This window comes from Podarcis bocagei, assembly GCF_964188305.1.
Source record: "Podarcis bocagei genome assembly, chromosome: 9".
NCBI classification, from domain to species: Eukaryota; Metazoa; Chordata; class Lepidosauria; order Squamata; family Lacertidae; genus Podarcis; species Podarcis bocagei.
In genome coordinates this window covers 22,700,400-22,724,030 of record NC_138134.1, presented here as the reverse complement: position 1 = coordinate 22,724,030, position 23,631 = coordinate 22,700,400, and the positions used below count along the sequence as shown (strand labels likewise).

The following is a 23,631-nucleotide window of genomic DNA, read 5'->3' as shown; positions in this document are numbered from 1 at the left end:
GCTCAAGGACCACAGTTTGAGAACCCATCATCTACGCTACCTGGGTTTCAAACATGCCCATCCCCACTTGGAGATGTTGGGGAGTAAACCTGGGACCTTCTACATGTAAACGTTATGCTTTACTATGGGTCTAATCTTTAGTTCTCTGTATTATCATTTTTTAACTCTGTTCTTTATTTCTGTCCCTTTTTTCACAAGAATAATCTTCAGCATGAAGTACACGAGGCATCTTTCTCTGAAGGGAGAGAACAAGGTGCCCCTGTAGAAAATGGTTTGGTAGTTCTCTTAGGAGATGGGAAACTAAATATTCCATTCCATACAGATCCATACACAGGTGGCACTGTGATCTAAACCACTGAGCCTCTTGGGCTTGCTGATCAGAAGGTTGGTGGTTCGAATCCCTGTGACGGGGTGAGCTCTTGTTGCTCGGTCCCAGCTCCTGCCAACCTAGCAGTTCGAAAGCATGCCAGTGCAAGTAGATAAATAGGTACCACTGCAGCAGGAAGGTAAACGGTGTTTCTGTGTGCTCTGGTTTCCAACATGGTGTTATGGTGTTCCGTTGCACCAGAAGCAGTTTAGTCATGCTGCCCACATGACCCTGAAAGCTGTCTGCGGACAAATGCCAGCTCTCTCGGCTTGAAAGTGAGATGAGTGCCGCAACCCCATAGTCACCTTTGACTGGACTTAACCGTCCAGGAGTCCCTTTACCTTTTACCTTATTGCTTTAGAGGACTATGGAAATGCCGTGGCAGCTAGGGATACAGTGCATTGGGAAGTGACATGCCACCATTGCCGTGTAAAGTGACCAGAGTGGACTGGGCATTAATGCCTTTACCAGTGGGTATCACAAGATGATGATAGATGCATAGGTGTTGCTAGAAGCATCCTCCAGACACATGTCGACTTTCCAGCAGTGCCCTGTGTGCTGCAGGTCATCAACCACTTGCATTGGACAGTACTGACTGATCTGCAGCTACACAGGTGTATGCCTGCTGACCAAGAGGTGCCCATGCATCCACCATCCACCACAACTGCATCCTTATTGGTAAAGATGTTGGGTGTCCCTCCTATTTCTCAGTGGGGCTGACGTCTTCATTCCCAGAGCTCACTCACTCCAGGCACTGCTGTCCTGTTGAAATGAATGGGAGTCCCCATCCCTTTCAGCAGGACTTGAGCAAGACAACCTTCACATGAGGGACTTGGACAACAGTTCTTTTTTCCTATTCTGCAGAAGTAGGAGTAGCCATAAAGATCCAAGGGTGCTTTTCTGAATCACAGGACAGATATGCAGAATCTTTTGAAGCCAAGTCGGTTCAATCTTACCAGATTTTTGGACATCCCATTCCTTTCAACAGTACTGGCTCAGGATAGGAAACATTTGCCTATGTACAGAGTTGCTCCTTTGGACCAGTTTTTACTACATCAGCTTAACTGGGTTGTGGCAAGAGCTGTATATTAGCCACAGATATTTTTGTCGCAAGGGCAGAAGTAACCTAGTCAAAGCTTTTTCATTTTAGGTAAATGTTTTGAAAATTTCTTTTCAACCAACTCCTAGGTGGCCTATGAAATTTTATAAGACCTCAAATACTTCATGGCCTCACAAGTAGCTTTTTATAACTCTAAAGGTAGAACACTTATGGGAATTCTGAAACTCTAAATCCTGTGCCACTTTGGAAAGTTTAATAGCATCACCTTCCCAGCCATAATGAAAAGAAAATGTTATTAAGGAACTCTGGGAAATTCTGGCCTCTTCTTATGAAGCTCTGCAGGATGCTTTGATTTTGTAAATATGCAACATGAGCAGTAGATGAGACCAGTAAATCTAAAGCATGCAGTATTCCCAGAGAAGCACCCAGCTGCATAATGCTCAAAGTACATAAGCAGAGAATAAGAGCACCACATTTTCTTGGCTTGGAGCAAGACGTATGAAAACAGGATATGAGCTCAGCTGGTATATTAGGAACCCAGAGAAGAGATTGTAGGTGCAATATGCTGAAACAAAGCAAAGGAAGTCTCCCTTCAGCCTAATCAATGCCTGAATGGGCCCCATTTTTTAATTTTTTTTCATGAAGATTTGAAATATTTTTTAAAAGAAAAAGTCCACTGAAGTGAGCCTTTGTTCGTAAAGATTAGGGGCTTCCACCTAGCACCCATAAACACAATAAATGTTTGACTTCTCCCAACTTGAAATTAAAGATTCTAAAGAAATTGCAGCATTATGTGTACAGCACATTTGCATATGTAGATCAGCATCTGATAAACACACCCCTAATTTTTCTTGTCCAGGGAGAAACAGATTTATTTTATTAAGAGAGAAAGAGAAGAGTATATTCCAATTAGCCAGCTGCTGTTTTGTTTACACAAATACCTTGCTCTTCCCTTGAAGAAACTTAGAGCACTTACTGAACACACAGGAAACCTCCTGGTTATTTTCAGAAAAATGCACACAAGACAGAAAGCATGTGTCAGTTCCGTGCAGCATGGGAATGACTAATGTGACTGGAGCCACGATACAGGCAGAAAGAGACTGGAGGAAAAGACAAGAATCAAGAGTATTATATCAGCATATAACTTGCAAGCTGGGTAATTGAAGTGCGCAATACAGACATTCTAGTGATCTTTGTCTGCAAATTATTGTCATTGGTTAGAAAGCACCTAAAGTTTTCTAGGCACTGTACAAAGATTTACAAAGAAAACAGCCCCTGCCTGCACAGTCGCAACACAATTTGCACAATACAAAAGGGGGAAAGGGGATCAGGAAGGAGGGAACTATTAATATTCAGGCACTAATTATTCAGCAGTGTGGAATGACCAAGTGGAATCAGGGAAGACAGTTTGATGAGAGGAGGTGACAAATGGCAGTGATCTCAGTCAAGCTGAATGGGTGGACCATACCATCTCACCAGGTGGAATGTCTGCTTACAGAATTTGGAGGATGCTGTAAGACAGAGATGGGGAATTTGCATGCCATCTGGTGTTATTGGGCTGTATCTCTCGTTATACTTGACCATTGGCCATGCTGGCTAGGGTTAATGGGAGTTGGGGTACAACCACATTATGGGGTGGCAGATTCCCCACAATCCCTGTTGTGATGTACCGCCAATTACAATGTGTTGTGTTAAAATGTTTTGAAGAAATGTACACTATAACGTCAGACCTGCTCTGCTTCACCGAGTTTTCTGTGGTCCTGAACTTTGTTTCTAACACTGTATATATAGCCTGATGCCCCAGAAAAGCTGATGAACAGGGCATGAAAGGAATAGCCCTCCCTGATTGTCTCCCCCCACTCTGGTGAACTGTCTTTGAACACAGATGCTCTGCATAGAATCTGAGAGACTCGTCATCCTTGAATTTGTCTAATCTTCCCTTTATAGCCCTTTAGTATCTTTTGGGCAAAGAACTATGGAATCAGACCAGCTTTCCCATTCAAATTCTCCACTGTGACTCCAGGCACTTCATCATTTCTGATGGATTTATTATAGCTGCAATCCCAAGACATAGCAATGCAAATCTTGTCCATTACCTAGTCTTAGCAAAAAAGATTAAGACAAAATATAATTCTAAAGTAATTCATAGAATCATAGAATTTTAGAGTTGGAAAGGATCCCCGGGGCCATCTAGTCCAACCCCCAGCAATGAAGGTAACATTTCATCTTTTGGCTCACATCTACAATGCAACCATTTTCTGTGATCTTCTGTATGAACCCTCTTGTGCAGTTTTCATCTTAATCCTTTACATTTCCCTTCCCCCTCTCGGCACATAGGTTTTTTGATTTGATGGTGTGTCACTGTAAAATATAAATGTTTTATGTAAGCTTTAATTGCGTGCTTTTCATATTTCACCATGTTCTGCCTTTTGAAAGACTGTAAATTACTCCCAAACTGGATGAGGCTAGAGGTCTTAATCTTTTTTGCTTTTTAAAACTATTTTAAAATAGTCTTCAAGGCTAATCTAATAGGAACATAGGAAGCTGCCTTATCCAGTCAGACCATTGGCCCATCCTTCCTCAGTATTGTCTGCAGTAGCCAACCTTGTTTTTTCAGGGTTTCAGACAAGGATTTATGACAGAGGCAACGAGTGGCCCAAAGCTATCCAGTGAGCTTTGTGACCAAGTAGGGATTTGAATATATCTTAGCCTGGCCGTCTAACCACTATACCACACTGGTTCCAAAACTGTGGCTAGTTTTTCACACTAGCTGACAATGCAGCACATGTGTTTGTCGATTCCAATTCAAATAATTCGCTGGCTTGCTATTTCACTGGGAGCCAGGCTGTTACGATTGCTCTCCCTCCCTGTGGCTTTTCCTTGTTCCTCATCAAAGTGCCGACACACCTATTTATTGCTCATAACATCAAGCCTTCCCAATTCTGTGCCATCGATTTAGTTGCACCGTCTCCTGTACACTCCCACCAATGTCCACGCATGTCCTTTATAACTGCTTGGAAACTTGGCGTTTTATTCCGGACATATATCCAGTCTTGCAAACATGCCATGTGGGTTGTGGCAATCAAAAACATAGATATTAGTCGCTTCCCTGCAGCAAAGTACTTCCTCAAGACCATTATTCCATCTCAGGATTGAAGGAAAGAGTCACCTCGCGGCAATTCATCTACTACACTACTGCTGGTTTGAATTTGCCCCCATCGTCTGAATTTTTCATTCGTCTTTCCTTTCCACCTCCTCCCCACCCTCCAGGTTTCATGAAATAGTTTCTTTGGAATCCTAGAAAAGGACTCTTGAGAGCCATTTTGCCATTTCACTGTTTTACTAGGAGGTATTGTGTTCTGCTCATCCATCATAATCTTCCTGCTTAGGAAGGTGTCGTGCAGCAAGGCTCATCTCCTACTCTATTCCGCTCGTAAAAGATAGAAGTTTGAACTCTGTAAATTTGTATAGCTCATAAAAATGAAAGACTGATAATGCTGCTTAAGGACAGACATACTGTGAACAGTCTCCGAGCAGGCTTCCTGCCATATATGCTGGAATTCATTCTGAAATGAATTATACACTCAAGGCTTTTCAAATACCAATGCTTATTTAACTCCTAGGTATATAGCCAACTGTCTCTCTACATTAGCAACCAAGCTGGATTTTCTGTCTTCTGAAACCCACTTCAAATTGCATGCAGCAATTGTGTGTTTTCTGCAACTGCGCCTGTTGGAAACACACACAAGTGGAAATGCACAATGGAGAGATATAAACAGGTTGTTGTTAGGATCTCCGTAGTGTGTGCTGCTGGTTGGAAATAAAACCGAAGTGTTGCACCAACAAGCACAAAAAACCACTCTGCAGCACCACAAATCCAACTCAATGGTGTGATGTTGGAAAGTGCCAATCACTTCTCCTACCTAGGGAGTTATCTTTCCACAAGGGCTGACATTGATGCTGATATCCAGCATCACCTGAGCTCTGCAGGTGCAGCTTTCTCCCGATTGAAGTGCAGAGTGTTTGAGGACCAGGACATTCACAGGGAAACCAAAATGCTTGTTTACAAAGCTATTGTACTACCAACCGTACTGTATGCTTCTGAAACATGGACCACTTACGAACGCCGTCTTCAGTTTCTCAAAAGATTCCAGCAACAGTGTCTCTGAAAAAATTTACACATCACTTGGGAAGACAGGCGAACTAATACCAGTGAACTGGAAGAAGCAAAGATCACCAGTGTTGAAGCAATGATTCTTCAACATCAACTTTGTCCTGTTGTTCAGATGCCTGATTATCATCTTCCAAAGCAACTACTCTATTCCGAACTTAAAAGTGGAAAGCATAATGCTGGTGGTCAATAAAAGAGATTTAAAGACAAATCTAAAAAAATGTAGCATAAACACAGACAACTGGGAAACACCGGCCTGTGAGCGTTCCAGTTGGAGAACAGCCTTTGAAGACGCTGGAACTCAGGGCAAAAGGGAGAAACATGCTAAGAGGAAGGCACGTTTGGCAAACCCTCACCATGATCAACTCCTGCCCGGAAACCTATGTCCCCAGTGTGGAAGGATGTGTGGATCCAGAATTGGCCTCCGCAGTTACTTACACACTCACTGTTAAGACTGTGTTCATGGAAGACAATCTTACTTGGCTATCAGTGATCGCCAAAGAAGAAGCAGACGTGTGTGTGTTGCTGTGTAGGATAGTGGATGGAAATCTGCAGCTCCCGGACTCATCCTGTGTGACTCACAAAAAGAGAAAAAAAGAGAAGGGGTGACAGAAAAATAGAGAAGATAGGGTGGCAGGGAGAGGAAGGGGAGAAAAATGGAACAGCTTGTCTCAGATATACAGTGGTACCTTGGGTTACAGACGCTTCAGGTTACAGACTCCGCTAACCCAGAAATAGTATCTCGGGTTAAGAACTTTGCACAGTGGCAGTGGGAGGCCCCATTAGCTAAAGTGGTGCTTCAGGTTAAGAACAGTTTCAAGTTAAGAACAGACCTCCGGAACGAATTAAGTTCTTAACCCGAGGTACCACTGTACAGACATATCCTTCTTGCCCATGGATGGCTCTAATTCCCTAGTGGGAATGATATCAACTCTTCCTCAGGGCTGTCTTACCCATAGGCACTAGTGGTGCAGGATGCCGGGCTCTCAGGGGTGCCAGGCCGAGAGTCCAGGGCCAAGATTTGGAGTCTGGGGATTGGGAAGAGCCAACAGCTGCTGCCGAGCGGAGCAGAGCCCGTCGGAGCGCCGCAGCTCTTCTGCTACGGGCAAGCAAGGAGCTGAGGCAGCCAGCAGGCTCTGCCCTTCTGCGCACTTGGGATTGGCGGGCCGTCAAAAGGCCTGCCCAGTGCACACTGCTCACACGAGCCTCGGGCTCGACTGTTGTGCTTGGTTCTGCTTTCCCACCCACCCCCAGGCACCCGCCCCAGTCTTGGTCTGCTACTGCCACTGCCTCGACTCCTCTGTTGCTGCTGAGGCGGCCAGCCAGGAAAAAGGTCAACAACTCTGGGCAACCTGGGGGGGGGGGTGCCAGGCAGATATTTGTACCCCGGCGCCGCATATGCTTAAGACAGTCCTGCTCTTCCCATATTACATGTTTATTGCAGGAAGCACAGGTGGCTAATAGACAAACACATTGGTAGTGTGGAGTGTGAATGGCTTCATAGATCTGGCATCTGGTTGACCTGTGTGAGAAACAGCTTGCTTGACTAGATAAGCCTTTGGTCTGATCCCGCAAGCCTCATCTTATCTTCTTAGATCAAAGTTGAGATCCTTTTTTGAACTCCAAATGTCTATTTTCTCCTTGCTTTTACTCTCTCACCCTCCTTCCCTCCGTACCTATAACATACCTTTAAGATACATTTTTTTCTGGTTTCCGCCTTCTGTCAATTATGCAGCTTGTCACCAGCACACAGAACTCTTAACTTGGTCCAATCTACATGGAAGCATACATAAGCCTAAAGATATAGACAGGGATTTCAGGGCAGTTAATACTGTTATTATTTGAAGCAACCAGCCAGCTCTGGCCATGCCTCCGGATGACTCAGAAAATACAACTAACCCAGAACGCAGCAGCTAGACTGGTGACAGGAACTGGCTGCCGGAACCATATAGCTTTGGTCCTAAAGGATCTACACTAGCTCCCAGTACGTTTCCGAGCACAATTCAAAGTGTTGGTGCTCACCCTAAATGGCCTTGGCCCTGTATGCTTGAAGGAGCATTTCCACCTCAATTGTTCAGCCCGGACGCTGAGATCCAGCTCCAAGGGCCTTCTGGCAGTTTCCTCACAACAAGGAGTGAATTTACAGGGAACCAGGCATAGGGCCTTCTCGGTAGTGGCACCCTCCTTGTACAACACCTTCCCATCAGATGGCAAAACCATTCCTCTGCCACCTAAGGCAGCTTTAAGCATCTGGATTCCCTCTTCCCCAGAGGGCAGTGCATTTGCTGATGGTTGAATCGCTAGACTGCCTGCCATCACCCGTGCCCAACCTGTAAATTTGCAATGAAACGCAAATATTAAGCAGCTTAGAATTGCAGTCTTCTAGCCACTTACCGGGAGTAAACCCCATTCAACTCATTGGGCCTAACTTCTGAGTACAGTGGTACCTCGGGTTACAGACGCTTCAGGTTACAGATGCTTCAGGTTACAGACTCTGCTAACCCAGAAATAGTACCTCAGGTTAAGAACTTTGCTTCAGGATGAGAACAGAAATCGTGCTCCGGTGGCGTGGCGGCAGTGGGAGGCCCCACTGAAGTGGTGCTTTAGGTTAAGAACGGTTTCAGGTTAAGAACGGACTTCTGAAACGAATTAATTTCTTAACCCGAGGTACCACTGTATACCGGTATAGGACTGCACTGAGAGTCTCCATGGATTTCTCCTTCTCAAGGGGATGAAGCCCAAGAAGCTGCTGCTCCTGGAACTTGTCTATGCTCTGGGAAGTGGGGCATGCATAACAATAGTTCTCGGTGTAGTTTAAGAGAGTTCCATTTGAATAAGCTCCTGCGCCATGAAGCTGATTGATTCTGCAATGTAGGATGAGAGATTCTCCCTGAAGCCAGCGTACTCAGGTTCTCTGCTTGCATTACACTGTCGGGTTTGATCAGGAAATAACACTGTGTTGAAAGGCTCAGTTGGCCATGATTGCACTGTATTAATAGCTGCAGAGTAGAAGTCTACCCTGCTTCCTCTTATCACTGCAGAGGGAAAGCAAAGGACATTTGTTTGCCCTTGTGCCATTCGAGGATAAATCCCTCTCCCTGGTTTCTCCTTGTTCACTTGCCAGAATCCTCTGATGAACCATCCTGACCATGGGGAGCTTAGAAGGGTCATTGGGTGATGATGCTGTTCCACCATTTGTTTATTATTATTTTCTCTCTTGCAGTGTAAACAGACTACTTTGCCACTAAACTACATTGAAAACTTTAAGGAGGCAAGTCAAATCTAGTTTGTGCACCCAAAGCTTGCTCTTGCCACAGCAATTCTGCGATTCTCGGGCATTCTAAGGTGTGTAAGATTTTTGCTCTTTCTGCATTCACTTAATTTTTGTTATTAAGGACTGCTTTTATTTTGTCATTTGTTCATTAAAATCACATTCATTTTGTTATTCATTTGTTCTTGTTACATTTCTTTTTATTTTGTTCTTCACCACCTTTGGAGACGGAGATGGTAGCCACCATTTTATTTCTCCCCCAAAATATCCAAGGTATTTCCTGCTTCCACACTATTCTGCAATTGCTATCCATTTCCTATTCTTTTTACAGGCTGTTCCTACAATGTCATCATCAGAGAATTCCAGTCCCGTGTTTTCTGTTGTATTCTCCTGTGGATTTCATTTTAAAGAAGTCCAAACACTATCAAGTCTTTTATGGCTGTGATGTTAAATTACTAATTTCTTTCCAATATTTGTTTTATCTTTTCTTTGTGTTATAACAAAATAGTGTTGTTTTTAAAAACTGAAGACGGGAGACCAAACCTGGCTATATAAGGGGCAATAAAGGAGCAATTCAACATCATTCCAGCCAAGCTGAGCAGGTAAGAAAGCAGCTTTTTCTTAGTATTAGGAAGGAGCTAGGACTTACTTGGATCTTGGTAGGGGGTTGAACTAAATAAGCCTTGTGGACTCTTCCAACAAATCTATGGTTCTATGTGTTGCCAGACAGAATAGTGCTATTTTAAGGGCCTTTCTGCAACCTCTATTTTAATTCCATTTACAGTTGACTGTGGAAAAGCAGTAGTTCATCAGTGCTGAAGGTCCTGTCATGGCCTAGGGATGTACAAAGGCAGTGATTTTCATTCTGACTTGTATTTGTCATAATCAGGAGTTTCCATTCCACTGCATTTTGGTTTCCGAACTCCAATTATTATGTTATTTGTCTCACTGTGTGCTATTTAAAGTAACTTGCTCAACTATTTACATAGCTTACCTAATTTAGATACATTTCAGTGTAAAGGAAATGTTAAAACAATGTAAAAAAAGAGAGCCATTAGTTGCATATTGTTTGTAGGCAGCGATGGAAGCCAATTGTATTTGCTGGACTAGTTTCATTGCTGATCACAGAGGACTATGCAGAGAGCAGCAATGCCTACATCCTTTTCCCTTTTCTTTGCAATTCTTCAGCAGAGCCCATTTGTGGTGTTTGCCCACCTTGTATTTCATCATTTAACAGAGAAAATAAGTATTCAAAGAAAGCCAGAGGGAACCATTTTGTATCCAGTGATCAGTGAAACTTTTTTTAAAATGGTTCCATTTCCAAGGATATGTTTTGAGAGATTATATATTTGGTGGTAATACCTTGTAGCCTCTGCTGGAGACAGCATCACCTCAGTGACCTTGCTTGCAGACTGATTGGAACTGTGAAAAGGGAAATTAACTAATTAATCATAATTTGACTTTATCCATTGTTACTTACTTTTGACCTTTTTATCCACCCTGTTTTATTAATATACAAGAGGATATATTTTTGTAACTGAGAATAAAAAATAAGGAGAACAGTTCCTGTTTGTATTTGTCAAAGCAATGCTCAGCTCACATGACCTCTTGCCCCTGGGAAATTTGAAATTAGTAGCACTGCTGGCCTCTCAGGTTCTAGAGAAAAGGCCATCACTCAGGTATTACAGTTTATCTTTGGTTTGTGACTGCTGTTTCCTAATTCTCTATAAATACATATTTTGTTTAGTATTAGCTGAATGGGAAGGCAAGGCAATGCATGAAGCCAGAGCTTCATAGAAACTTTCTCTGTGTTAGAATGTTATTTTCCTTTTTTGTGGGGGGATAACTTTTCCCCCTTCTTCTCCTTTCTAAAGAGTTATTTTCATTACAAATAAAGATGTGGATTACACAACACTGATCAATGCAGTGACTATAATTAGATAGTTTGAGACTTTCTAATTACATGTTCCAGAGAGGTGACAGAAGTCAAATATTGAACTGCAGCATATTAATTAGACACTTTCTCCTGGAATAAATTCAGAAATAAGAGTGTACAATTATCATAAATTAAAAGATTTTTGTTAGAAAGGTTAATATTGTCTTGTAAACAGGAATGTAATTTGCATTTTTCATTATAACACATTTCATATTGCAAATAAGAGTAAGTGATTTGAAGGTCATGGCCATGATCCACAGAACTTGGTCCTGTGTGCAGAAATTGGCTTCCACACGTGGAGGGGTGTGTGTGTGTGTGTGTGTGTGTGTGTGTGTGTGTAGGCAGCTTGTGCTAAAACAGTGTAAGAACTCAAATTGCATCTGTAAAATCTGTTCCACATTTGCAAGCTATTTCACAACCGAACATAGAAAGTCACAGATCATGTATTAACAGTTGATACTTACCGCGGTGTAGTAGTTAAGAGTTTGAGCTCTGAGCTGGTCAGTTTCTGATTTTCACTCGCAACTCTTGCAACTGCAGATTTGTATCCTATACATGCAGTATTCACATACGCTATCACAGTAAACCTGTAAGGAAGGTCTGTATTTGTTTAGTAGTTTTGATGTCCCTTTTCCATGATGGGCCATGGCTCACAACTGAGCCTGGGACTTTGGAGCTGAGTTCTTTTAAAAGGTGGTTCACAATTGCCTCCTTCATCTCAGGAGAAAGAAGCAGCAGCAAAGAAGAAATTATGAGCAAAGATTGTGAGATCTCTTCCCCAACTTCCCCAGGCGTCCTGGCTGCAAATATTGGTCTTCTTAGTCCTGTGCTGCAGAAGGAAAGCTGAGGCTTAGAGTTAGCTCCTCTTCAACATGAAGGCTGGGACAGCACTACCTGCTTCATCTAACATTGTGTGTCTGGGCAAGTCCTGTCATTGACTTCTGCACATTGAGTTTAGACATCTGAAGAGGAGCATGAGCAGCAAGTAATGCATGAATGGGGCTGACCTAACATCACTTAGTAAGTTTATGGCAGAAAAAGTAAGATTTCAACCAGCCAACCCAATCCTAGTTGCTTATCTGCTCTCACCAATGACACTGATGGTAATCATACCATCTTGTGCACATTGAAATATGGACCATATTTAAAGACCTGTGCTTTACAAATCCTAAGACAAGGCTGCTCCAGTTCCTTGTGGGACGGTGTTGCGGGCAGGCCACGTAGTCTCCCCATACACAGCGGGGGCGTGGCTAAGCCCCTGTGTCATGAGAGGTGTCCTGGCCACGTCACGGCCCCTGGCAACCAATCCAGTTGGCTGGGGGGCATGGCTTAGCATATTTAAACTGACACGTGGCCAGGGGATCTCCCTTCCTGTCCCTGCTTCCGTGGATCTCCCGCCCTTTTTTCATTTGTTCAACATCCTGGCCTTGCTATGGACCTCAGCTCGTTGCCCGTTGAGGGGGCCTGATAGGAATTTTCCCAATTGGCACCAGCCATTTGGTTTTCACCTACCTCGTAGCAATTGTCACAACTTTTATAAGATTTGGCAGTTAGGCGTTAGTAAAACCTGGTTCTTGGGAGGGGAGGTTGCGGCCATCGCAGGTCCCTCCGCTTTAAGGGTAGTCCGTTAAAGGGATCTGGGGGTGTGGACCTTGTCCGAAGCCCAGGTAGGGGCTAGGGCCATGCCACAACCCCATCAGGGACCCTGGGGGAGCTCTTAGTTGATGTACATCAACAGGGCTCCCCCTACTGGTGGACTACGAGACTACATGGTGGATCACGAGACCTGGTGGACTACGAGACTACATCAACAGGGCTCCCCCTACTGGTGGATTACAAGACTACCTGCATGGCAGGCAAGAGTCTCATATAGAGGGTTCAATTCCAATGCCTAAGCCAATACCACTCCCATTATGTAACCAATAATGTTGTGGCCTTTATTTGCCCATTAACCTAAAATACTGTGTCCATTTGTTATTATTCAACAAATGGGGAGGGCTCGGGGCCTTGACACACAATTGATGCCTCTAATCTTTAAAGCACTGCATCATCATGTGACTTGCTTATAAGGACAGCAAAGGAAACCCTTCTGGCAAAACATGGGATGTGAACTTTGAATAATTGCCCCAACACCCTGAAAGAAGATGTATATGGTTTAAACCAGGGGTTGGGAACCTCAGTTCTGGATGGCCAAATGCTGGCCTCCACACTTCTTCATTTGGCCCTCGGGAATCTCCCCTTGCCAGGCTACATCCTTTCTCCCCAGGCCGTGCCTCTAACTGGCTGTGGTCCTCATCTTACTCAAGGCTGGGGTTGTGTTCCTGAACTTTGATGCTGCCTCTTGCTTGCCCCGATAGAAATTTGAAGGGCTCTGAGTATGGTGGTGGTGGTGAAGAAGAAGAAGAAGAAGAGGAGGAGGAGGAGGAGGAGGAGGAGTTTGGATTTGCTATCCCGCCTTATCACTACCCGAAGGAGTCTCAAAGTGGCTAACATTCTCCTTTCCCTTCCTCCCCCACAACAAACACTCTGTGAGGTGAGTGGGGCTGAGAGACTTCAAAGAAGTGTGACTGGCCGAAGGTCACCCAGCAGCTGCATGTGGAGGAGCGGAGACACGAACCCGGTTCACCAGATTACGAGTCTACCACTTAACCACTACACCACACTGTCTCTCACACTGTAGAGACACCTTACTTCTGTGCAACTGGAATGCCACCAACTCCACAAAGGTAAGGGTTGTACATGTTCCTCAACCCAACTGTCCAGCTGATGGGCAGTTGGGGGTATAGTTTGGGGAAAATGACATGGGCAGCGGGCAAAGTAGAACCCCTGGCAGACCAGAGCTTCCCCGCCCTTAATCAATTTGACACACTGACTCACCACACTGCACTGGCAGATTCCACTAATTTGCCACCTGTGCAATAAAGCAAGAGCTAGCCATGGTTTGTTTTCAACTCAGACTCTTCCTGTTGTTTGCCAAGATTCTCAATGACCAAGTGTGCGATGTCTGATGATAAGCAACTCGGCTCGTTTGTCTAGTTATCTCAATTAAAAGTTAATTTGCTTCTGTAGAACAACAAAACATATTTTTTATGTTGCATTTCGTCCTTCATGTACAACAAGCGTTTTGGTTTATTGGTCTAACCTCTTTTGTCCTGACCTCTCTTGATGGCTTCTGAAGTGCAAATTTAGTTTTTAATTTATAACGTCTGCTCTTGCATTCATGCCCTGACAGTTTGATTTGTGATGTGCTGCAACCTGTGTACACCTTTTGCTAATGTCCAAATTTGCCTAGCAGTCTTGGCTATGTTTTTCCATAGCAAAGGACCTCAGAGATGATCCAACTTGTGTTAAGTAATTTTAAGACATGTTCAATTTAAGAACATGGGGTTTTTTTCAAATCTTTAAACTGATGGAGTTTAAAAGTGCTTACCATTGCCTCTCTTTTATTTCATTTTTTACATTTCTATTTTAATTTGTATGCTGCCTTTCTCTATTACTATACACAAAGTGGCTTACAGCAGCAAACTATACACAAAGCATGCCTTATAATAATCTGATCCAATACAGAAAGTCCTATTAAAATATAACTTTATAATGAGATGACTATTATCAAATTAAGTAATATTCAATAATCTATTACAATAGAATAGAACACAACAAAATTAACTCTTGAAACATTGGCAAAAAATAATTAAACAGAAACTCACTCTTAACAATTACAATAAATAATTTCTAAACTGTGATCAATAAAAATAACTGCAAGTCACAATGCATAAAATACCACAATGCATACAAAACTATGTAAACAGATAAAATTGAGAAACAAAGAAACACAACTTATAAAATTATTTTTTTAAAATATATTTAATTTTTTTTTTAAAAAAAGCTCTGGATTGTGTCATTTGATTGCAATTATGCGTTTGATGTTCTCTTACTGGCTGTACTATCAGCCTTAATGTGAATTGCACATTAAAGGATCATTTATTAGTCTGACTCATATGTTCAAGCAATCTGTCACACATAACCATGTGCATATAGCCAGAGTCAGTGGCTGGGGAAGATACACATCTCTATCTATATTGTACACTTCCTTCCATCCTTTTGGAAAATGCCATAGTTCAATAGCAGTAAGGTAAAGGTAAAGGATCCCTGGACAGTTAAGTCCAGTCAAAGGCTATGGGGTTGCAGCACTCATCTTGCTTTCAGGCCGGGGGAGCCAGTGTTTGTCCACAGACAGTTTTCCGGGTCATGTGGCCAGCATGACTAAGCCGCTTCTGGCGAACCAGAGCAGCGCATGGAAACACTATTTACCTTCCCACCGGAGCGGTACCTATTTATCTATTTGCGCTGGTTTGCTTTTGAACTGCTAGGTTGGCAGGAGCTGGGACAGAGCAATGGGAGCTCACCCCATCGCAGGGATTCAGACCACCAACCTTCCGATCAGCAAGCCTAAGAGGCTCAGCGGTTTAGACCACAGAGCCACCCACGTCCCCTTTTTCAGTAGCAGTACATCTGCTCTGCATGCAAAAAGGTTTTGGGTTAAATCCCCATAATTGCCAGGTAAGGACTGGGAGAAACTCCTGCACTAGACTTCATCGCTATTCTATAAAAATGGTCTATGCATGACAAAACGTTGTTGGAGATTTAATAAGGAAAATGCTTCTTTGAGACATTATGTTTATGCTATGTTTGGTGTTAGCATTTGGGGGGAAGGGTAATACTAGAATGTATAAATACTATTGTGGGAAAAGAATTAAACATTTCATAACATCATCTTAAATTATATACCTAATATGTGGTACTTAACAATCGGTCATTGTAAATGGCTTCTCCGCGCCCTTCCATCTGCAAAAAGATCAATATTAATACATTGGAAGGTTAAAAATATGGCCCCCTTTGATCAACGGATAGATCTATACCTGAGGGAAATAATAAGCTCATCTGCTTGCATATATACTACATAGTTTTGTAACCTTAATCACATTTTATTGTCATTTAGATGTTGTTTTCCTCTGCTTTCTTTTGTTTCAATGTATTTTTTCCTTCTTTCCCTTTCCTTTTCTCTTCACATCAATTCGCTGTGAAACTTTTAACAAGATATGTTTATTATTTATTTATTCAATTTACATACAGCCCTTCATCACAAGATCTCTGGGCAGTTCACAGAACAAAATACAAGATTAGAAACAAGTAAATAATTAAAACAGAACAGCAAAACAACCCACCCACCCCTTCCCACAGACACATTTTTAAATGCTGCCGAATATTAATCGGCCAAAACATAAACAAATAAAATCCCCATGATATTCAGGTAGGATTGGGAGAAACACTTGTATACAACTTTAAACAGTCACTGCCAGTCAGAACAGACAATACTGAACTAGATGGACCAATGTCCTGAATCAGTGTAAGGCATCTTCTTATGTTGCCAAGTTTAATGTGGCCTCCACTGAATGCCTCTTTTGTGAATGCTCATTTCTGTGGATGCAGTTTCTGATGGAGAAAGCAGGGGACACAGGTATGCACAAGCTGCTTCCATGTACAAATAGGGTGCAGGTCTTGAATTTGTATTTGCATATAATGTGTCTGCAGCAGCGGTTCTCAGCCTGTGGGTCCCCAGATGTTGTTGGACTACAACTCCCATCATCCCTCAGCTTTCTGGCCTTGCTAGCTAGGGGTGATGGGAGTTGTAGCTCAACAACATCTGGGGACCCACAGGTTAAGAAAGGCTGGTCTACAGGAATATTTGCACTTTTGTGCCATATAAAAGGATGAACGGACACACCCTTTCGATCATTAGGAAAAATGGAGGTGTTGTTCCAGGAATTAGATGAAGTGAATTGTACCATATACTTTTCTTTCAACTTGCACTGAAACCACCTTGAATAATTATGAGTATCTTTTGTAAGCTACTTAGAAATAATAATAATAATAATAATAATAATAATAATAATAATAATAATACCCTGCCCATCTAGCTGGGTCTCCCCAGCCACTCTGGGCAGCTCTCAACTGAATTACAGCCACTGGGAGCTGTAATGCATGATATAAGTACAGTGGTACCTCGGGTTAAGTATTTAATTCATTCTGGAGGTCCATACCTAACCTGAAAATGTTCTTAACCTGAAGCACCACTTTAGCTAATGGGGCCTCCTGCTGCCGCTGCGCCACTGGAGCACGATTTCTGTATCATCCTGAAGCAAAGTTCTTAACCTGAAGCACTATTTCTGGGTTAGCGGAGTCTGTAACCTGAAGTGTATGTAACCTGAAGCGTATGTAACCCGAGGTGCCACTGTAGTCTAAACAAATCACTTCGTACACCACTAACTTTCTTTACAAAGCAATATATTAGATATTTACAATGTACGGATATCACTAGATTTTGGGTCGGAGACACCTTGAGTTTAAAAAAGAATTACAAAAAAGGTAGAAAATAGAGGGATAGGCAAGTGGAGGGAACATTCAGCCTTAGGATCTGTATATGAGACAATGGTTTCTTGCTTCGAATCTATGACTCAAAATTTGCTCTTCAGACAGCGTGACATTGCCATGAAATCAAATGCCTTCTGAATGAAATTTGTTTTGCAGGGAGGCTCAGACAAGAGAGAGAGAGAGAGAATGTGTCTGGGTGTAAAGACTCACTTTGTTTTGTGGACTTTGCCTGATGTGTTTAGTGTTGGACTTTGTCCTGAAGGTGTTTTTGTTCTATAGTAATTGTTAGCCTCCATTTTTGTTGGCGTTGATTCTATTTTAGTGATTTTGGGTGGCCTCCCTGTTTTATTGGTGTTTTATTTTTATGAGTTTTTTATTGTTTTTCTGTGTCTTATTGTAAACCACCTTGGAAGAGTTTACTTTCAAAGGCAGCAAATAAATATTTTGGAATAAATAAGCATGTCACAGAGCACCATGTTTCCAACTAGATTCACGGCACTTGGGAGCCAAGCTGCCTCTGTCAGAGGCGAAATGCCCCTGAATGGAAGCTACGGGGAATCACAAGTGGGTGGAGTGCTGTTGAGTTCAGGTCCTGCTTCCAGGCTTCCCACAGTTGTCCACTGGGAAAACAGGATGTTTGTTGGCCTAGAGGGGTCATTGGTCTGATCCAGCCAGCTCTTCTTATGTCTTTACAGCTGTGAGTATTTTTAATCGCTGCTATGTTTCACTTTACAGCTTCTCTCACACTAACAAGGAGAACATCTTGTTGTCTTGATCAACATCTTGATCAACAAGGTTGATCATGTAGAAGACAAATGGAAGGCAGACAATTCTAATGTGGTGATGATTTTGAAAAATTCAGATTTTACATTTGCATGGCAAACCAACCACCTACTTTTCAGGATTGTTCTTTTGGCTGAAACATGCTACTTTCCCCCCGAGATACTGATATGCATTTATATTTACATGATGTTGAATTGAATTATATCTTTTCTGGCTTTGTCCAAATAACTGATTCGCAGTGCACTTTCAATGGGATCTTCTGCCAGATAAGTGGCTATAAAATTACAGCTTAAATTATTAGCATTATCAAGTCTGAAATAATACTATAGAAAAGGCAATGTAAAGGCAGCTGCAATAGCAGGACAAACATGTCTTCTTAACCCCACTAAAATCCTAACATATGTATATGTAAAACCAGAAACAATTACCTTACGCTGTCCAGATACTTCAAGGGCTCAGTGAGGAATGAACATATTTCGCCAACAAGTGTGGTTATATAAGCTGCCTGGCAGCATTGTTGGTCAAGCTTCATTGTGACCTCACAGAGAAGGAAGGCAGAGGGAAAAGATGATTGGCTGGATTCATTGTAGTTCAGAGAGACTTTACAGAAGCAATTGAAATTGGCTCAGACTGTGATGAAGGCAAATCTTCCCTTGCTGGCAGCTGATTTACTCTCCCGGTTATCATTTAGGGGATTGCGGTGTAAGACAAAGAAGTGTGCACATGAAAAACATTTTCATAATGGATTCTCCGAAATCTCCCCAAGAACTAAAACAGAGACAATATAAGACCTGTGATTTATCTGTGCCAGGTCACAGAGAAAATGTGCCAAATTTTTTGGCATATGCAACTTCAGTGAAATATGGATTAAAGCTGAGGTCACAGGACTAAGAGGACCAGAGGGGATCATTCCATTAATAATGCTGTGAATTTGGGCACACCTACAGCATATTCAATTAAGGTCATTTCTGAATTCTAGGCAGCCCTTGGCAAAACATTTGTTCATCCAAACCGAACACTGCTCCGCAAAGGAAGAGCTGTGTGCATTCAGAAAATGAACCAGGGTTTTGACTGACTAATTGCTTGTACACCAGGTCAGCTTGATTATAAGTTGTAAGCATAATGAAGCATGTTTTGGACACAAGGATGTTTTAAATGGCAGCCGTTAAAGGTTTCAGGGCAAGAACTTTTTAAGAACAAATTAATCACCAGTACTCCGGATTTAGCTTAGTTTAAATGCCTTTAAAAATGTATCTGTGACTGATTCACAGCCTGTTTCAAAGCAGACAAGTTTTGACTTACTTTTTGATATACTGGACTTGATTAGTGAATGGGAATTGAAATGCGGGGGGAAATACAAGCTTCCTTCCTGCTACCCTGTCAGCCAGGCACAGTATAGATCTCACCTGAAGCAAATCTTGTTTTCTCCATGATCTAGTCTCCAGAAATGTTATAATCACGATTCAAGGTTGCCCAGATACTTCTCAGTGTCTGAGGCATGAAAGCAAAATGGAGTACCGTTCTTCCACTTGCAAACATGAGACATAATTTACCAGGTAATTCGAATATATAAACCTTGTTCAAATGAGCTGCACAGCTCCTTGTTTACTTCAACGAGGTTCATGCTGGAGAATTTCCCAGTAGTTTACTAAGCAGGGTTTACTCGGAAATACATTCCATTTGGTTCAATGCGACTGGCTCCCAGTAAACTTGCTCAGCATGGCTGCCTAAATCTTGCCTGTCTGCCTCCCATCCCATCATCCTTAATGGCTCTCATAATCTGCCTCCTGGGACAGCTGTCTTGCTATATACCACATTGTAACAGTGCTTCTAAATACAATAACAGATTCAATGTTGAAATCGAGGCAGAATGTGGAAATCTAGTTTCATATTTTTCTTCTGTTATTAATATAAACAACTCAATATAAATAAGGCTCTTTATAGATCTCCATGGCCCATAAATCCCAAAGCAGTGTTTAAAACAGGATAGATAGATAGATAGATAGATAGATAGATAGATAGATAGATAGATAGATAGATAGAAGATAGATAGATAGATAGATAGATAGATAGATGATAGATAGATAGATAGATAGATAGATAGATAGATAGATAGATAGAAGATAGATAGATAGATAGATAGATGATAGATAGATAGATGATATAGATAGATGATAGATAGATAGATAGATAGATAGATAGATAGAATTACTATGATTTGTTAGCTACATTGCAGATTTTGTAGCTGCTCCTTGTGAAGAAAGACCCTTGACACATGGTCACCGTATTTCCTTGTCTGCTTGCATAACCCTGTTTTCAACATGATCAGTCTATTGACCAGTCCAAAGTTGCATCAGGAATGAGAGAGAGAGAAAGAATCAAGTGCTTGGCTTCTGAATGACCTTTAGATCACTCTGTGTAAGGAACCACTGTATGGTTTTCAAATTAAAAATCTTATCTGGGCAGGTAGGGACCGGGATGCCTTGTCCTTAGATGATTTCTCAAGTGAAGAGTCTCATCTGACAAGAGCCTGTCTACTTGACTTCACATCTGAAGAGCTTGACAATAGTGCATTAATGTCATAAGCTGGGGAAAGCACAAGCATTCTATGAAAGTGTGCTGGCACTTTTAATAGAAAGGGCCTGTCAAAGTTTCCACTCTAAAAATACTATTGTCAGACTATTGCCTTCAACCATAGAAGTTCATTCAGGGCTGTAATGGGCAAAAGCTTTCAATTCCGGAGAGACTCCCCCCCCCATCCTGTAGAGCATTTGGGGAGGGGGCATGGGGTTAATAGGAAAAGTGTCTGCTTTTGAAACAGTTTTTAATAATAATAATAAATCAATTTTAGTTTTGTTTTGTTTTTTGCCCAAAGATGAATAATATCGATTAAAAATAAATAAATCTCAACAATTCCATTTCACTTTATGTGTACTTATGTATCACAAGCATTAATTCCTAGAGGGCTACAGAATATTTCTGTCTTTCAAGCAAGATTTCCAGTAAAGATTTTTTTAAGGCGATATTGTTGTTTTATTCATTTGAAAGCTGACCTACTGAAACCCCTTTTTAAACTAAATAAATGACCACATTGACTTGCTGCATGTCTAATTCCAGATTCAATGCTTGGGGCATAGCTGTCAACGTTTTCCCATTTTTAAGGGAAATTCCCTTATTCCAAACAGGATTTCTCGCAAGAAAAGGGAAAAGTTGACAGCTATGGCTTGTGGGCTTCCCATTGGTAACAAACTGGCTGGTCGCAGTGGGGAAACAGGATGTTGACTAGAAAGACATTTGGTCTAATCAAAGGGGGTCTTATGTTCTTATGACTTAAATTTCCAACAATATTTCCTCCATTTCTTGAAAAGTAGCACTCTACACTGCAACAATTTGTTATGGGTTCCCCTTGCATATGCTAAAGGAATCTAAGTACCGTTTATTTTATTGCCAAAACACCACCCTCCATACATGAGAGGGATGTATCAGTTTGCTAGGGAACTCTGGAGTTTCCAGAAGTACAAAACCTCAGTGATGTTTGGCCATGATATCAATCTGGACCACTGCTCTGGTCATTCTTTCAAACCTTCCTTAGAGACATTTCTAGAAGGTTAAGCTGGAGGACTTTTGTCCTTTGGTTTCTGGGGTTCCTCAAGATTCTCTTCTGTCCCCCATGATTGTTTTACATCTACATAAAACTGCTGGGAGAAGTCAATATTCTTGGGGTACCAAACTCAGCTCTATCTTTCTCTTTCTAACAATCACAGAAGGCTGTAGATGTTCTAAACTAGGCCTGGATATCAGTAATAGGCTAGATGAAGGCTAACAAACTGAAGCAAGGCTGGATCTTCTGGTCAGTAGGAAGGGTTTCAGTTTGGATGTTCAACCTGTGTTGGAAGTGGGTACCTTTCCCGTGAAAACATAGCTTGGGGTCTATCTTGGACCCCTCCTTAAACCTGGAGCTTTAGGCCTCAGCTGAAGTTAGAAGCACCTTTGCACAACTAAGAATAGCATACAATTTTTCCCCCTTTCTGGAACCTTTTGATCTTGCTATGGTGAGGTAGGACTCACGTTAACCTTCCTTTTTTGTATCAATTATATTGGCTGCCTATTCATTTCCAAGTGCAATTTAAAGTGCTGGGTTTGACCCAAAAAAACCTAAATGACTTGGGACCAGATTAGCTGAAGAACTGCAGTGGCGTAGCGTGGGTTGTCAGCACCCGGGGCAAGGCAAGTAATTTGCACCCCCTAACCCATGGATTTGTGCCCCCTAACCCTAACCCCCAGATGTTGCGCCCGGTGCGGCCGGCCCCCCCTGCACCCCCCACGCTATGCCACTGAAGAACCGTTTCCTTCCTTTCATGAAAACCCTGCCTGAAAATCGAGATCTTCCACAAAGGCCCTCCTTGTAGTAACTTCAGCTACACATAAGGTAACAATGTTCAATAGAGACTTTTCTGCAGCACCCCTCAGCTCTGGAACCCCTCCTGCCTGGAGATTTGTATGGCTCTTTCGCTGCCCATATTCAGAAGGGCAGTTAAACATTTTCTTTTTAGCTTTTGAGTCCTCCTAGGTCAGAGGTTCCCAAACTGTGATATGCAAAAGATTTAGGTGGTCTGTGGCATGACTGTGAAGAACACTTACAATTTGAATTCTATGGAATTCAAATGGCAATGGCAATAAAATACGATCCAAGAAATAAAAGAAGCAATAAAATTACAATTAAAAATCACCTAACATCCAGTACAGCACATTATAGTTGCTACAATAGGCAGAAAAAAAATGTGAATTGGTCCATGTCCACCAAGCCCTTCAGCAATTTCCAAGTGGTCCATGGGGGAAAGAAGTTTGAGGACCACTCTCCTAGATAATTTGGCTGCTGTCTTGTGCTTTATATTGTCTGTTAAATTTTATTGTTGCTGTTTCATTGTATGCCACTCTGGTCTTCTTGAAATAGGGGTATATAAATGAATTTTAGTATCTAAGCAAACATAACCCAAAATAGTGATATGATGCCATCACAAAATCTGGACCTATTTTTCTGCCACTAAAAAGTTTACTTTTGGCCAAAAGCTGCACTATAAAAATATGAAATCTGGCAACCTGATGACTTCAGAATTGTGAGGAAAGGTTCCAATAAAGATGGTCCAAAACAGGGAATGACAAGAACAGAACATAATTTTTGTACTAATGTTGGATGAGGGAACAAAGCAAATTAAGCACATTTTAGCAGTCCTGTCAATACAATTCATTTTGATAGATTTAGCCATAATTGTGGAGGGAAAGCTAGTTTGTAATAAGGATCATATTGAGTTATTTTAAAGGCAAGGATTATCTTATTCAGCACATATAATGTCAGATAACTACTGGAGTTAAAATGAATGTAATTAAATTTGTAACTTTTTAAAGGAATAGATGATTCATGAAACATTGGGGAAAGAGTTTATTTTAAAACTTTCCTGATTAATTTCTCTAAGCTTTCCAGCTGTTAAAAGCAGTGAAAAATTTTCATGTAAAAGCATGAATTTCAATTATTCCCAATCATGAATATGAACAAATGAACCATTTGTTAAGAACAATCCTATTTTAGAAAATCAACACTGTTGTGTTAACT

The 23,631-nt window shown here is 41.8% G+C and overlaps 1 long non-coding RNA gene across 5 annotated transcripts; it reads right to left on the bottom strand.

The window, feature by feature from the left end:
- Window positions 1–344: 344 nt before the first annotated feature.
- On the bottom strand, window positions 345–18,500 carry LOC308595172. Of its 5 annotated transcripts, none has more exons than XR_014011847.1 (8): window positions 18,449–18,500; window positions 15,594–15,650; window positions 13,683–13,868; window positions 11,270–11,767; window positions 10,232–10,291; window positions 7,286–7,393; window positions 5,515–6,167; window positions 345–3,788 (listed from the first exon to the last, which is right to left on the bottom strand). It is a non-coding gene; the product is annotated as an uncharacterized lncRNA (long non-coding RNA). The 5 variants fall into 5 exon arrangements; XR_014011848.1 differs by having other exon boundaries at window positions 7,286–7,371; XR_014011849.1 differs by lacking the exons at window positions 345–3,788; window positions 5,515–6,167 and adding an exon at window positions 7,024–7,120.
- Between the last annotated feature and the right edge of the window lie 5,131 nt (window positions 18,501–23,631).